Here is a 16887-nt window from a genome sequence, read left to right as displayed (position 1 = left end):
GAAGGGGACACCTACGTAAATTTCTTTGCTTGAATGCCTGTGATTATGTTGAACAGGTTTACACTTTGAAGATCAAAAGGATCACAGCCCAACATAAGGGTGGGGTGAGGGGGAGGGATCCAAGACACTTGATATGTGTGGTGGTGGAAGACAGGGGAAAGCAGCAGATGACAGTTTAGCTAGAGGGCAGGGGCATCTCAGTGGCAGGTTAGCCAAGAAAGGGGACATAGAAGAAAGGGACAGGCTGGCTAGAATTTATTTGGTCTTTATAAATGCTTCTCTCCTGTAATAACATGAATTGTACCAACATCAGTTTATTTTTTGTCAGCTGTAGGACTAAATATGCTATGCAGCCCATTTCTTTTGCTTTAATCCTATTTTTCCTCAATCCTCGTTTCTATTTAGAGCAAATCGATCCTAACCGAGCAAACTGCTGCACCCACTTGAAGCCCCATTTAAATCAATGGGGCTCTGCCTGGGAGCAGCAGAATGCCTACATAGATCAGAATGCAGAATTGTGACCTTAGATTGTTTTTAAGGTTCAGTCCCTTTGCTGTGTCCTTGAAGAGCAGAGAGCCTTCTGCCCCCTCCTGAGAAGGGCACTTGGGGATACCTGTTATACTCAGCCAAGGCAACCCTCTAAGTGCTATTCAGTAGGAGCACAGGGAAGAGGGAACCAAAAGGTTATATACAGTACAAAGTACACCAGCACATTTCTAGTGCCTGCATGCAGTAAGTATGACTAATGCAATTAAGACTGTAGTCCGCTATGCAAAGAATTATTTTTGTATGTAGCATTTTTATCTCATCTTTGCTGAGCTTGCAGTTCAGTGCCTACAATAAGCTGTGTATGCAACACATTGCCAGGGAAAAAAGCACGAACTGACAGTGGGCACAGAACAGTGAATGCAGTTTATCCCTGGTGCAAAACCGTGCCCACAAAATCAGACCCTCGCTCAGGCCTCAATCTTTTAAGGTGCTGAGCACCCAGCCCTCCATCTAGCAAAGCGCCTGATTAACTCCAAGCAGGCAAGTAGGCCCATTAATTTCAGGGTTAAGCAGCTGCTTAAGTGATTTGCTGGATGAGAGCCACAGTGGTCTGACCTTGCAACCCTGATCCCTTAATGCCTGTAGAGCGCTGGGAACATGTCAAGGGCTAATGTCAGCCTGGCAAAAACTCTCCCTCAATGCATGTCAGTTTTACCTTTTCTTTTGCCGGGGGGTGCTAGGGCAGCCATTCCCCATCACACACAGGGGCCCCGGGCAATGTCCCGCCTGCCCCAAGACACACAGGGACCGCAGGCGCTTGACCCCCTTTCTCAGCCCCGCCGCCTCCGCCCTCGCCAGTAGGTGGCAGCCGCACCCTGTTCCCCGCCCGCGGCCCCTCCCCGCGCCCCGGCGGCTGCTGACCCACATTCCAGCAGCGCCGCCTGTTCCCGGTGCAGCCGAACCAGCGGCTCATTGCGGCAGCTGCCGGCGGGGAGGCTGGCGAGCGGCGGAGGCTCTGCGGCGCTATGGGACCGTAACACCCGCCGCGGGTAAGAGAGAGGTGAGGGAGCCGCACGGGCGCCTTGTAACCCCCCCCTCCCCCTGCACGCGGCCGCGCTGCCCTAGACGGAGCCCGGCAGCAGGGTGCCCTGCCAGACAGACCCAGCAACAGTGTGTACCCCCCATCCCCCCGCGCATTTTGCATTTCTTCCCGGTTATGGTTGTGCAGACTCCCGGGCGTGGTGCATTGTGTATCCTGTAGCCTGGTAGCAGCCGCCTCCCGCTCTTTGCTCTCAGCAGCAAGCTCCGTGCAGGTCGCCTAGCGACGGTGTATCTGATCCTGGAGAGGCGCGAGCTCCGGGGGCGCAGAGGGTGCGGGGTCTCGCCTGGCAGCGCCCCGGTGCCATCCGCATCGCAGCCAGATGGGCAGCGGCTTCCCTGCTTGCTCCATGGGCCGGGAATGGGGCGATGCTGCGGTGATCGCTGTAGGCTTGTGGCAGGGCTGTAAACACTAGTGTGTGGAGCAGTTTCTTTGGGCTTATGATTATCGGATGACTCTGGTGACTGTAGTTACAGCCTCCCTTCGTGCCAGGACAGCTACCCCATATCGCCTTTCCTAGGTCACTGTCAGGAGAGGGAGTAGCCAGCGAAGGTAAGTGCTGGAGAAAAGAGACTTTTATGTTTATCCTTGGCAGAATGCTCTACATTTTTATAGTGACCGTGTCTAGCCCAGTGACACACATTCGTAATCCTCCAGAACTGGCATAAACGTCTTCTTTTCTTTTGGAATTTAGCTGAGTAACTGTCATTAAAATCATTGGAGTTAAAGTTTGTCCCTTTACGTTTTGGACTTTTGGATTTCAGTGGGATTTTATGTGGTAGAGAAATTAGGTTGCTTCTTGCACTTAAGCACGCAAACAAAAAATCCTAAAGCACTGAGAGGGACTATAGCAAATTCTGGGCAGATATCCAGGTGCCTTGCTCTGCAGCTCTGCAGTGTTTGTGTCATGCAGATGGTTTGACAACCATCCTAATACAAGTGGAGTTGCCAATATGGTGGAAAGCACAGAGAAACACCTGAGGCCAGATTTGATCTCAGTTGCACCATTGTGAATAACTCCACTGAAGTCAATGGAATTATACTGCTATGAGATCAGAATCAGGCCACCTGGGGTGCTTATCTCATGCAAACCCCCATTCATTTTAAAGTTTGCTCTGGAATCGACATAATTGTAATCTTCAAGTTTATATCCCCCACCAACCTCTACCCTTTTCCTTGCCCCCTCCTGCCTTTTTTAAAACAAGTATTGGAGGAAAGAGGCCACAGTGTATTCAATAATTGATGAGAAGTACTGTTACTGTGGAGTCCCAGCAGCTCAACATTCAGATGATAAACAGTTCTGGTGACAAAGGCATTTGAAACAAAGGAGCCATTTTAGAAAACGCTTGAGAGAAATTATTTATCTCCATGCTTTTGTAGTTGTAAACCCAGCGATCACTTTTAAATTGGGGATACCGTTTTGGAGAGCAGAAAACTGAAGTTACATAGAAATAAAATAGAGGAAATAAAGTTAAATTTCCTTTCTCTACAGCATATATTTCCCAGATGCACTGCTGCTGGCTTATTGTCATCTCCTGTTTCAAACATCTGGTTACACAGTGAAAGAACTATTTTGTGTACTTGTCCAGCCATGAATAGTTGAAATGGTTCAATGTACATGTGCTGCTCATCTTGCTTAATTGAGCACTGATGCCTACTTGTAGTAATTTCTGTGAGGATGTATTGCATGCTTTTCATCCTGTTACATGGTGATAAATAAATTAGATCTTAGGAGCAGTAATAACAGTAGACCATAGCATCTTTCTGTGGTTACCTTTAAAAATATCTTTGGGATAGTCACATTTCTAAGCCAAGCATGGAGAATCCAGATGCAATGCCACATATTTTAATTTAATGTCTTAGTTTTTAGAGTTGGTGTAATATTTCAGTGAAAACTGTTGCTAGAAATGATATGTGTGGTTGTCAACTTCATCTTTTGGAATAGATTATTTATTGCCTATCTAGATTCTTGCCTGAAACTGATAGGCATTGTTTTTCAGAGATGTTGTATTTCACATTAAGACAAATACCCATTTGTAGAAAAAACTTTGGGAAACCGTTGAATATGAATGAATGTTACACTGCTAACTTTCCTGCTAGCTTTGTTGCATTTCAGGGAATAGGTCTGTATATAAAGTTATCATGTCAGCAATGTAGAAAGTGCCTCTTAACCCTTTGTGAGTCAGAGCCCACAGGACAGGTATTGCACAAAATTTCAGTAGATAGATACTGTCTTTAGTTCTATGTAGCAAAGAATTTTGTTAAGTGATAAAAGATCTTTTTCTATTGTCCTTGCCACAGAATCGTAACCTGATGAGACTAGTACTGCTAACAGCCAGAATGCTAAGCCATACTTCAGCAATGGCACTTCAAGGCTATGCTGCACTAGCTTTTCTTTTCTTTTAAAATTCCCATTGTTGCTAGCAGGTGTAGTGGGAGCACTAAGGTACACAAGGTTCCAGGTGTCTGCTGGCAAATTAAGCATTTTGTATTCTAAACCTGCTCAGAGTAAGTTTGTACTCAAAGCTAAACTGTGTGATCAGCACTGGTCCAGCTGCAATCATTATTGGCACTGATCCTGCTTTATTATATAGAGGAGGTATAAGATGCACAAAACCAGACCCAGGAGAGCTTTATTTGCTCCATGGACCACTTGCATCACTAGCAGAAAATTGCAAAAAGAAAAATCTGGGCTGGCTGGAGAGTAAGAACTACTGGTTCTAAATGCCCACTGGGTCATTGGGAGAGTTGGTCTCTGTACCATTCATGAATGTCTGCTAAGCCTCATTGAGAAGATTTGTCTGATGCTCCTCAGTAGTCTTTGTTGCTTGATGGTATAGATCATCATAAGACCACAAGCCCAGGGAGAGCAGAACATTTTCAGGAGTTTATGGAAGGAAGGAGAGTCCTAATCCAAATGGGGTGAAAGGGCTTGCTAGAGTGCTGGGAAGGAAACCAGGTGATTGGGGAAGGAAGACGTCAACTGGGGAACATATAGTATGTCTGTGAAATTTAAACCTAACACACATAGGATCCAGATCATTCTATGTTCAGGATGGTGCTCTGCCGGTGCATGAACCAGGAACAGCAGAGCAGCATCATGAGCATAGAATGACCTGGATCCTATATGTGTTCTTTGCCTTCTCTAAACTGAATGACTTCAGATACAGACACATACTATTGGCTGTAATTAGAGACTTGTTTACGTGTATTATGTAAGAGGTAAATGGTATCACTAGTGCAGTTCCTTTTTATTTAGGTTTAAATTTCACAGGCATGCTATGTTTTCCCCAGTTGACGTCTTCCTTCCCCAATCACCTCCATAAAAGCATTAATTGTGAATGAACAATGAATTAATGAAGAGCCAGCGTCATTCAAGGGATTGTGGTCTGGGCTATGAGCCAGGAGTTCCATGCAAGAAGCAGGATTAGAACTCAGGATTTGCTCTGCAGTCTTGGGCAAGTCATTTAATCTCTGCACCTCAGTCTCACCAGCTATAGCTGACGGATAATAATAATTACAATTACCTAGGAACAGGTTGCTTTGTGGGCCATTTCCAAAATACAAAGACATTAATGGAAGTCTTTGCATTGACTTCAGTGGACTTGGTATCTGTTACCTGCATAAACAAAAGCATGCAAATATGATGGAAAAAGAAAAATTATGGGATCCGTGCTTCTCACCCTCCTCCAGTGTTTCTGGTCATGAGAGTACATCCATCTGTAGTGTGGCAACTATCCTTTATGATCACAGTGCCAACAAGGATGAGTGGCACATGCTAAGAATGGAAACACTTTGGGTACAAACCAGTGCCTACAGTTTCCACAACTCTGACATGGCGATCATCATACTAAACAGGTCTGCTTTTCCCCAAAACTTACCTTGACAAAACTACGGCCCTGATGATATATGACATTGTTCAGTTACCCTGTTTCCTGCAGGTATCAATAGCATTGGTGACCTGGACGTGTGCAGTGAAACAGGTTCTGGTTCTTTGGAACATAACTGAGAGCATTATTTCTTTGGGCAGATTTTTCCCCATTGTTAATTTCTTGGGATTTGATAGTCCCCAGCACAGACAACAGCAAGAAGATGTGAGGAGAGCTGGTGTGGGGGAGGGAGTGAGGAGAACTCTCATTGCACCAGCCAAAGAGGAGAGGGGAGCACAGCTTGTCCAAGCCAGGGAGGAGAAGGGGAGCTCTCCCTTTGCTTCTAGCAGGAGATATGGAGTTGTGCTCACCCCCATATCCTTTAAACTCTGGGCTTGAGCTAAAAAGGGAACAGTGACCTCACAACAAGCTTCCCAGACACCTACTGTGTATGGAAGCCATTCCGCAAAAACTCCAGGGGCCTTTGTGAGGTGGCCATGTTTCTCCTTCCACCCGTTGCCTGTCTTATCTGTGTAGATTCCGGGTTCTTGGGGGCAAGAACTATCACTCTGTGTTTGTACCACGCCCGGCACTGGGTAAAGATAAAATGAAAAACCTTATTCAGCTTTGTTGGTATTGTGCAGAAGGGGAAATGTAGCACTGAAACATTCATTGTGTTACATACAGATTGCATGGCACAGCTATTGCTGCTTCCTATGAAAAAGAGAGAGAAAAAAAATCACAGTATGCAGAATGAAACTGAAACTTACAAACTAAGAGACATCTAATCATTTCTGTGGGGGAGATCCAAGTGAAAGGGAGGGGATTTTGTGAGTTTCATCTTGCAGAGTTTCCTCACCACAAGAGCAACTGATGGAACATAGCTCATGTCATGTACATTATCACATAAGCTATTGTAAAACTTTGTGGGGCGATCAGGCTGTGACAAAATGGGGATTTTCCCTTATGTTGTATGTGAGCCTATGTGAGTTTTACTGTTTTGCATGAATACAGTGTGTGCCTCAGTTTCCCTGTGTGCTGCACAAATACCTCGGTGGTGAGAATAGGGGTGTGTGACTTTGGCTGAGACCTCTGGGGCAGGTGAGGCTACACCAGCTGCCTGCAAGTATGCAATGACTGGTGCCCTTTGTAACCTGAGACCCAATAGGGGAATGCGACCAGGTGACTCTTTGCCCCAGGAAGCGAGACAAAGAGAAGGAGGAGGAGCAACTGGGGTGTCTGAGGTCGGGTCGTTGGAAGCTGGCCGTCTGCTGTGAGGGACTGGAAGGGAGGGAGTCCAGGGTGTCTGGCCCAGGGCTCCCGAAGATGGAGTTGGCTGAAAGTAATTGATTTCTGTGATAGGAGGCTCTGTTCTACGCATTGTTCCTCTCAACTAATAAACCCTTCTGTTCTACATGCTGGCTGAGAGTCACTGCTGACTGCAGGAGTTGGGGTGCAGGTCCCTCTGGCTTCCCCAGGAGCCGAGCCCGGGCAGACTTGGTACAGGAAGCACATGGTGTGGAAGGGGATGCTGAATGTTCCAAGATCCGAGCCAGGAAGTTTCTTGCTGTGTAAGTTTCTTGCCCTGGAGGTGTATGCTCAGAGAGAGGAGGCATGCTACACCAGAGTCCTGACTGGTTTCGTATGGAGTAGTTCCAGAGCATGGGCCCGGTGACTCCGTGACACAAGCCCAGATCACTTCCCCTACAGATATTTGTGATGTGTTAGCCTCTCTTTCACAAGTGACGTTGGTGCTCATAAGAAACTCTACCCTCCTATTCTTGTGATGTCTGGAACTTCTACATCGGTGTTACTATGTTCTATGGAGAAATTATTTGGTTTGTATACACAGTCCAAGAGGACACATTCCATAATATGACAAAGATGCAGGATCGCAGCCGTCATTCGCTACAATGCAACCGTAAGATCTGTCTCCTGCCAAGGTTATCGCTATCAGCTTCAGCACGTAGGTCACAATCTCTAAGATGGCATAAATTTTTTGGAGACTTGGGCTTCTGTGACTGTTCCCTTTTTTCCTTTTCAATAAAAAAAGACAATGAAACTAATGTTGAAAATACAACTATGTAAAGTGATGAAAATTTTGCCCAGAACCTACCTATCTGGTGGGCTGAAAATATCTTCACCTACATATCCTTTGCAGTGTAATGGTTGTCTTTGTGTACAATTGGATTTTGAGTAATATAATGATAATGTTGTTAATCAACTTTCTATTTAATGAACTTTTTTAAAAAGTCCATTTGCTGCTGATTGTCTCTTGCTTTAATTATAGCTTCTTACTCTTCCTGACTTTACTCCACTTCTTCTTTCCTTCAGTAAATCATGTTGTGTATCTTGTATCTCCCTTTAATCACTTACAGCATTCTCTTCCCCCTGCCATATTGTGTTCTTTGCCTCCTTCCTCACTCTATTTACACGAAAAATCTATTTGTCAATACTATATTCCCACCTCCACCCCACCCCCAACCACCAACAACTCTCACATGTAGCTTGGAAATTTTACCAGACACTTAACAGCATAAGAGGGGTGTGGAAGTGGGAATAGTCATTGCCCAGAGATAACACCCTGATGAGAAACAGCCCTTTCTTTCCACATACCCCTTTCCCAGTTGTTGGGAAAAGGGTATGATGATTTCCTACCAGCGTGCTGTTCCTTGACGCTGCTTGATGACTTTGTATTTCATATCAGTCTCTGCCTGTTAGTTGACCGATAGATTGGAATCTATTTCTTGGTCTCCAAAACATTCTTTTTTCTGCAATGGAGACAAAGTATTCTGTCTCTGCCGTTAGCCCCCCTCAAGCCCCGCTGAGGCCTCAGTTGCCTGGCTGCTGTGAGGGTGGGCTGTTTCTGCTACTCTCCGTAAATGTTCCCATCTCAGCTCACAGCTTCCTTGTTCAGGTTTTCTTCTTCCATCACTAGCTTCAGTGCCTGCCTCTGGTGCTGCTCAGAGCGATCTCAAGCAGCAGAAGAGTGAAAGTGACCTAATTTGCATCAGTTAGTGGTTAGTCAGAGGGTTATGAATAGGGACAGTGAAAACTGACAAGACTATGGTGACTGCTGCAGGTTGAGGAAATGATCAGGAGCCGCAGAAGCACTGAGCCTGTTTGCAACCTTGGGAAGTTGCCCCTGAATCAGTTTATAACAGGTTCACATTTGGCATGTTTGCTTTACAATCTACAAACTTTTAAAATAAAATTAAAGCTTACTGGCAGCAGAAGTTGAAAGCACTTGCTTGGGAAAACTTCCTACTCGCCATAGGCATATAGATCTCTTTCAGACCCTGTTAAAACACATAGAGCTGGCTCTACACTGTAATCCATAAAATGTGCTTTGCTGTGCATTGTGCAGACAGTCAGGGCTCCCAGCAAGGTCACATACGTACACACAGAATTGTTCTGGTTTCCTCAGCATGTAGAACAGTTCGTTGAGCATCAAGTAGGAGCCAAATCAATAGGCCATAGAATTTCCTAAATAACTGTTTCTCGTTTCTGAGTCAGCTCAACTGCAGACTCATCAGGAGAAGTTAATTGTATTGCTCATTAGCTGTGTCTGGGGTCCTGCAATCCACAGAGGGATTGTAATAAATAGTTAGCACTTATATAACGCTTTCCATCAGAGAATCTCCATGCTTCACAAAAATAACGCTCCTCTGTGCCATCCTTCTGCTGAACTGTTGTATACTGGCTCACTTTACTGAAGTAAGGTATATCCTGGGTCCTGCTGCAGTAGTTTGACTCCATGAAATGTTAACACAAGGATAGTTTTCTCTCACACACCCCTTTTCAGCTTGTCTGCCTCTGTAGCATCAGGGTAAAGTTGTCACTACCACAAAAGCCGTCTGGATGCAATGATAGGAGAGCTTTTCACCATAGGAAGGATTTCTGCTCAATCAATATAAATCATGTTGGAGTTTCCCTGAATTTCTAGATGGTACTGCTGCATCATCTTCCTTTTGCCTCAAAGGGCTGTCCTGCGTTGTCCGGTTGCATCTCTTTGGTAAGACTTAGACGTTCATGTCAATTGTTACCCAAAATCAGTGTGAAGGCAATTAAAGTGCTTATTGACTGGCAACTTGTTCAGCGTTGTGCTAATCGAATGGTTAATTTAATTCTGTTTGCTCCAAGCAAACCTCACAGAAGATACTAGTAAAAACTTTTCCTTTGTATAATTCCACTGAATTCAACTGAGTTACACCAGGGATGCATTTGGCCCTTTGACCCATGGTTATCAGAAGGATGCCGATGTTTGTCATCCCCCATAAACTGTTGTGTACTAGGAATTGTCAGCTCTCAGGAAACCCTAGAATTTGGTCGCTTTTAGTTTGAGAACCGCTGCACTAACATCATTAGGTTTCAGTTATGTAACTATCTAAGGTGCTTGCATTGCCCCATTGCCATTGTATCTGAATGCCTCACAATCTCTAACATATTTATCCTTGCAATGCTCTGTGAGGCAGGGAAGTGCTGTTATTCCCATTTTACAGATGGGTAATGGAGGCCTGGAGAGATGAAGTGACGTGCCCAGGGTGTCAAAGGATGTTTGTGGCAGAACAAAAATTGAACGCAGGTCTCCCTCAACCTAGGCTAGCACTCTAACCAATGGACAACCCTTCCTCACAAACACTGTTGAGGTGAATGAGGGGCATCACACCTTTTACAGATATTGCTCCAGACTGTCTGCAGACAGAGGGCTTGCCTGCACTTAAAATACTACAGCAGCAGAGATGTGCAGCATTTCAGTGTAGACACTACCTACGCCAATGGGAGGAGGGGGAGTTCTCCCATTGGCGTAGGTAATCCACTTCCCTGAGAAGCAGTAGCTAGGTTGATGGAAGAATTTTTCCATTGACCTAGAACTGTCTACATGGGGACTTAGGTCAGCTTAACTATGCCATTCAGGGAGGTGTGGATTTTTCAGACCCCTGACTGATGCCTTTAAACTGACTAATTTGCTAGTGTAGACCATGTCTGAGGCAGAGATCATTATGTTGGTTAAACTCAGTTCATGATGTCAAGTATCAGAGGGGTAGCCGTGTTAGTCTGAATCTGTAAAAAGCAAAAGAGGGTCCTGTGGCACCTTTGAGACTAACAGAAGAAGTTAGTTCTTGCATCTGAAGAAGTGAGGTTCTTACCCACGAAAGCTTATGCTCCCAGTACTTCTGTTAGTCTCAAAGGTGCCACAGGACCCTCAGTTCATGATGTGACAGTTACTTTGCAACCATAAGGACTAGACTTAATACTTTTTAAATGAAAAAGTTTAGATTCTGGAGATTCTAAAATGACTGACTCTCAAAACCAAACCAAACAAAAACCTTGTACAATTCCCATATTTTCTTTAGCGAGGCAGTTTCAACAACAAATGATGTGATTTGTGCTGATTATCTACATCCCATTAAAAAAAAAGGGAACAGCAACAATTACAAGTTTTCTAATGATGTGGAGTCACCTCTATGTCTTCATCATGGGTCACCTGTGTATTATCAGTACACTGCATTTTCAGTATTGATGCTTTCTTATGACTCAAACGCTACAATAAACATTAGTGAGTCAGATGAGTTCGCTAGTCAAATGCATGCTTAGGCCTCTGTGAAACAAACAAAACTGCCTTGGTTTTCTCTTTTTCTTTGTGAAATAAAATTTAATTTGAGTAGGGTGATTTTCTTTCTTCAGTTGTGCCTAGGGGACCTTCTTTTTTTGTTTTGTTTCCTTTTCTTTCTTAAACAAAACCACAACTTTAGAATTAAGATGTGAAATCTAGCAGTTTACCTTTGATTTATCTCTGCCTCTAGCAAATCTTAACCTTTCAGATTGCTGTTGGTTTCCATCTAGCATGGCAAGATATAATCAACCGTAAGAATCATGTAAGAGCTAAAAGTCAATATTTGTTATAAACAATATTTTTTTCTTTAAAAAGTGTCTCATTGCTGCTAATCCAAGATGTGCTGTAAACCTTTATTTATAGCATTTTCTTCTCTGTGGATCTTCCAACAAATCTGGTAGTGTGTGTTGCCCTTGTACCCTACCACCCATGGAGGTTTTTGTTTCCTTTTTTGGCACAGAAAGACAGAAATGTAAGCATTCTTGACTTACAGGCAACCAATTTAAAGAGAAATTATCAATTTCCTTCTGATATCTCTTTGATCAGAAAACAGGAGACCACAAGCTGAGTCTCTTTCACTATCGCCGGACACTTTCCCAAATATAGAATTAGGTTTAGCTGAAATGTTTCAAGCTAATTGAATCACACTGTTCATAAGTAGCATACTTTAGTTAAAATCATGGTCTGTGGCTTTTTAAAAAACCATTGCCATGTTAGTTTTTCTGGAAGCAGACGATATACTATTGAGTTATTACGCTTTTGTGGAAATGCATTATAAAGATTCTGGGAGAAAAGAAATCATAAGGGATAGTTCTGACTGTTCTAATTTGTTGTAATTTCATGAATAGAATCATAGAATATCAGGGTTGGAAGGGACCTCAGGAGGTCATCTAGTCCAATCCCCTGCTCAAAGCAAGACCAGTTCCCAAGTAAATCATCCCAGCCAGGGCTTTGTCAAGCCGGGCCTTAAAAACCTCCAAGGAAGGAGACTCCACCACCTCCCTAGGTAACTCATTCCAGTGCTTCACCACCCTCCTAGTGAAATAGTATTTCCTAATATTCAACCTAGACCTCCCCCACTGTAACTTGAGACCATTGCTCCTTGTTCTCTCATCTGCCACCACTGAGAACAGCCGAGCCCCATCCTCTTTGGAACCCCCCCCCCCCCCGGCACTTGAAAGCAACCCTCAAAGCCCCCCCCATACTTCTCTTCTGGAGACTAAACAATCCCAGTTCCCTCAGCCTCTCCTCATACGTCATGTGCTCCAGACCCCTAATCATTTTTGTTGCCCTCGGCTGGACTCTTTCCAATTTTTCCACATCCTTCTTGTAGTATGGGGCCCAAAACTGGACACAGTACTCCAGATGAGGCCTCACCAATGTCGAATAAAGGGGAACGATCACGTTCCTTGATATGCTGGCAATGCCCCTACTTATACAGCCCAAAATGCCGTTAGCCTTCTTGGCAACAAGAGCACACTGTTGACTCATATCCAGCTTCTCATCCACTGTGACCCCTGGGTCCTTTTCCGCAGAACTGCTACCTACCCATTCAGTCCCTCATCTGTAGCAGTGAATGGGATTCTTCAGTCCTAAGTGCAGGACTCTGCACTTGTCCTTGTTGAACCTCATCAGGTTTTTTTTTTTTTTTGGTCCCAATCCTCTAATTTGTCTAGGTCCCTCTGTATCCGATCCCTACCATCTAGTGTATCTACCACACCTCCCAGTTTAGTGTCATCTGCAAATTTGCTGAGAGTGCAATCCACACCATCCTCCAGATCATTAGTAAAGATATTAAACAAAACTGGCCCCAGGACCGACCGTTGGGGCACTCCGCTTGAAACCGGCTGCCAACTAGACCTGGAGCCATTGATCACTACCCGTTGAGCCCAACAATCTAGCCAGCTTTCTATCCACCTTACAGTCCATTCATCCAGCCCATACTTCTTTAACTTGCTGGCAAGAATACTGTGGGAGACCGTATCAAAAGCTTTGCTAAAGTCAAGGAATAACACATCCACTGCTTTCACCTCATCCACAGAGCTAGTTATCTCATCATAGAAGGCAATTAGGTTAGTCAGGCATGACTTCCCCTTGGTGAATCCATGCTGACTGTTCCTGATCACTTTCCTCTCCTCTAAGTATTTCAGAATTGATTCCTTGAGGACCTGCTCCATGATTTTTCCAGGCACTGAGGTGAGGCTGACTGGCCTGTAGTTCCCCGGATCCTCCTTCTTCCCTTTTTCCAGTCATCCGGGACCTCCCCCGATCGCCATGAGTTTTCAAAAATAATGGCTAATGGCTCTGCAGTCTCATCCGCCAACTCCTTTAGCACCCTCGGCTGCAGCACATCCAGCCCAATGGACTTGTGCACGTCCAGTTTTTCTAAATAGTCCCGAACCACTTCTTTCTCCACAGAGGGCTGGTCACCTTCTCCCCATACTGTGCTACCCTTTGCAGCAGTCTGGGAACTGACCCTGTTCGTTAAGACAGAGGCAAAAAATCATTGAGTACATTAGCTTTTTCCACATCCTCGGTCACTAGGTTGCCTCCCTCATTCAGTAAGGGGCCCACACTTTCCTTGACTTTCTTCTTGTTGCTAACATACCTGTTAGTATGTATCCAGTTAAGGCCAGGTACGTCTTCCTGCAGTGTAAGAAACCACTTTCTAGAAGTGAATACTGCTGGGTTCCTCAAAAAGAACAGCATTTAAGGGGGTGATCTAGATAGGAGGAAAACTACTGATTGGGAGCTGGAGCACATGACTTATGAGGAGAGGCTGGGGGAACTGGGATTGTTTAGTCTGCAGAAGAGAAGAATGAGGGGGGATTTGATAGCTGCTTTCAACTACCTGAAAGGGGGTTCCAAAGAGGATGGATATAGACTGTTCTCAGTGGTAGCAGATGACAGAACAAGGAGTAATGGTCTCAAGTTGCAGTGGGGGAGATTTAGGTTGGATATTAGGAAAAACTTTTTCACTAGGAGGTGTGATGGGGCAAGGCCAGATGGCTACAGTAAAGTAGTGAGGAACAGGTATGTTAGCCCCAGGCTAAACAAATCCCTGGTACCATGGTAACCAAATGGCAGTTGCTCCAGGTTAATCAAGACACCTGGGGCCAATTAAGATCCTTCTAGAAGGCAGGAGAGACAGCTAGATTGATTGGGACACCTGAAGCCAATTAAGGATTGGCTGGAACTAGTTAAAAGCCTCTCAGTTAGTCAGTGCGGGGTGGGTGTCAGGAGCTATAGGAGGGAGCTGTGCTGTTGGAGGAACGAAGTAGTACGAATCCATATCAGGTGCAAGGAAGGAGGCCCTGAGGTAATTGTGAAGAAGATATTGAGTGGGGGCTGCTGTGGAGAAGTAGCCCAGGGAATTGTACATGTCCTATTTCCAAAAAGTCAGCTTTCATAGCTGCTAAGTTTAGGGTCCCTGGTCTAGAGCCCGGAGTAGAGAGCAGGCCCGGGCTCCCCCCCTCCCCTCCCTGATTAATCATTGATACTGGGAGACAACAGAGACTGTGTGAAGGAGGGTTGTTTCTCCTCACCTACCTTGCTGGCTTATGATGAAAATGGCTCAGTAGACTGTGACCCTTGCCTCTAGAGAGAGAGAGAAGGGTTATGTGGAGGGTCACAGTGAGCCTCTGAGGCTAGCAAAAATCTGTCCGGAAACGCAGGACCCACGGAGTCAAGGACAGAACTTTGTCACAGAGGGTGGTGAAGCACTGGAATAGGTTACCTAGGGAGGTGGTGGAATCTCCTTCCCCAGAGGTTTTTAAGGTCAGGCTTGACAAAGCCCTGGCCGGGATTATTTAGTTGAGGATCGATCCTGCTTTGAGCTGGGGGTTGAACTAGATGACCTCCTGAGGTCCCTTCCAACCCTGATATTTTATGATTCTATGATACTTTGTAATTCTACTTCTCTGAAGATACCATTTTACAGAACTCTCAGCCCCAGACCTAGTTTCCCAGCATGGGTGTGGTGGCAGCAATCTCTTAGGTCTTAGTGTCATGGGGGTGGGTTAACTTGCTTGAGGGCAGCAATAGGAAAGTCTGGGTCCCTGACTGGCCATCCCATGCTGAGTATGGATACTATGCGCCAATCCCAGTAAGTTTTTACACCTACGTGGGAGATGGGACTCAGGACCAAGAGACCCCCTCTGCTGAAAGACCCTTTACCACAGGGGTTCTCAAACTGGGGGTTGGGACCCCTCAGGGGGTTGCAAGGTTATTACCTGGGGGGTTGCGAGCTGTCAACCTTCACCCCAAACCCCACTTGCCTCCAGCATTTATAATGGTGTTAAATATATTTAAATGTGTGTTTAATTTATTAGGGGGGGTCACATTCAGAGGCTTGCTGTGTGAAAGGGGTCGCCAGTAAAAAAGTTTGAAACCCACTGCTCTACCAGCTCTGCTCTCTTTGGCCATTTGGGTGGAGTCTGGCTGCCTGCTTGTAGCCAAGAAGAGCAATAGATGTGCATCCTTGAGGCAGTAGCCTTTGCTGCCATCTCATTAACACCAAAGGCTTCCCATACTTGGTGTTGGGCCAGATCTATGCATTTGGGGACTAGCTTTTTAAAGTTCCTAGGGTAAAATCTTGGACCCAGTGAAGTCAATGAGAGTTTGCCATTGACGTCAATGGGGGTAGAATTTCAGTCCTAACCTTTATCTTCTTTTTTTCTAGAACTGGTTTAAAAAAGAAAAAAGCTAGTTTTGTGAGCAATTTCAAAGCCATTTAAGTTTCAAATGATTCTAAGTGGACCGATTATTAAGTTTTTAGACATTTTTATCTAAAGCAACAGTTCTGAAACTTTAGCAACCCAAGGACCCTCATTTTGATTTAAAAAAAAATTGGGGACCCCCAAGCCCTCCTGCTCAGGGCTGGCCTTGCTCCTGCTTGCTCTCCCCCACTCTCTCCCACTTCCACCAGGCTGCGGCAGGGGGTTGGGGTGTAGGAGGGGGTGTGGACTCTGGGAAGAAGTTTGGGCACGGGACGGGGTGCAGGCTCCGGGAGGGAGTTGGGATGCAGGGTGCAGGCTCTGGGCTGGGGTTGGACGGGGTGAGGGGTGTGAGCCCCGGCCAGGAGGTGCTTACCTCGGGCAGCTCCCGAAAGCGACTGGCACATCCCTCTGACAGTGGCTCCTAGGTGGGGGGCCAGATGGTATCCGCTCGCTGCCCCTAGCCGCAGGCCATAGTTCCCAGTGAATGGGAGCTGTGGAGTTGGTGCTCAGGATGGGGGCAGCGCACGGAGACCCCCTGCCCACCCCACCCCCAAGAGCCGCAGGAACGTGCCAGCCGCTTCCGGGAATGTTGCAGAGCCAGGGTAGGTAGGAAGCCTGCCTTAGCCCTGCTGCACCGCCAGACTTTTAGTGTGCAGAAGGCTCTGGGAGGGAGGGAGAGGAGTTGATCAGCAGGACCCATGGACCCCCGGGGGTACCCTCGGGAACCCCCAAGGGTCCGCGGACCCCAGTTTGAGAAACACTGATCTAAAGCATTATCAATAGGTCCCTACCAAATTTATGGCCATGAAAAATGTGTCATGGACTGTGAAATCTGTATAGTATAGGATTTAAAAACAGATTTCACAGGGGATTCCAGCGTTTCTCAAATTGGGCATCCTGTCCAAAAGGGAGTTGCAGGGGGGGTCACAAGGTTATTTTAGGGTGGTCACAAGGTTATTTTAGAGTGGTTGCGGTATTGCCACCCTTATTTCTGCTTTGCCTTCAGAGCTCAGCGGCCAGAGAGTGGCGATGTTGGCCAGGCTCCCAGCTCTGAAGGCAGCGCCCTGCCAGCAGCAGTGCAGAAGTAAGGGTGGC

The 16887-nt window shown here is 45.9% G+C and overlaps 1 protein-coding gene across 5 annotated transcripts in view; it reads left to right on the top strand.

Annotated features, from left to right (window-relative positions):
• Window positions 1-1441: 1441 nt before the first annotated feature.
• The window catches only part of ELMOD1 (ELMO domain containing 1), a 64397-nt gene continuing 48951 nt past the window's right edge, over window positions 1442-16887 (top strand). For 2 of the 5 annotated variants that reach the window (XM_034758847.1, XM_034758843.1), the window contains exon 1: window positions 1800-2140. The gene's annotated coding sequence lies outside the window, so the exon portion shown is untranslated. Of the gene's footprint in view, window positions 1550-1797; window positions 2141-16887 lie in introns of those variants that run through there. The other 3 variants (XM_034758845.1, XM_034758844.1, XM_034758846.1) reach the window with 3 other exon arrangements.

This window comes from Trachemys scripta, chromosome 1 (genome assembly GCF_013100865.1).
Source record: "Trachemys scripta elegans isolate TJP31775 chromosome 1, CAS_Tse_1.0, whole genome shotgun sequence".
In the NCBI taxonomy this organism is placed as follows: domain Eukaryota; kingdom Metazoa; phylum Chordata; order Testudines; family Emydidae; genus Trachemys; species Trachemys scripta.
The sequence above is the reverse complement of the archived record's forward strand: the minus strand, read 5'-3'. Positions and strand labels throughout refer to the sequence as shown.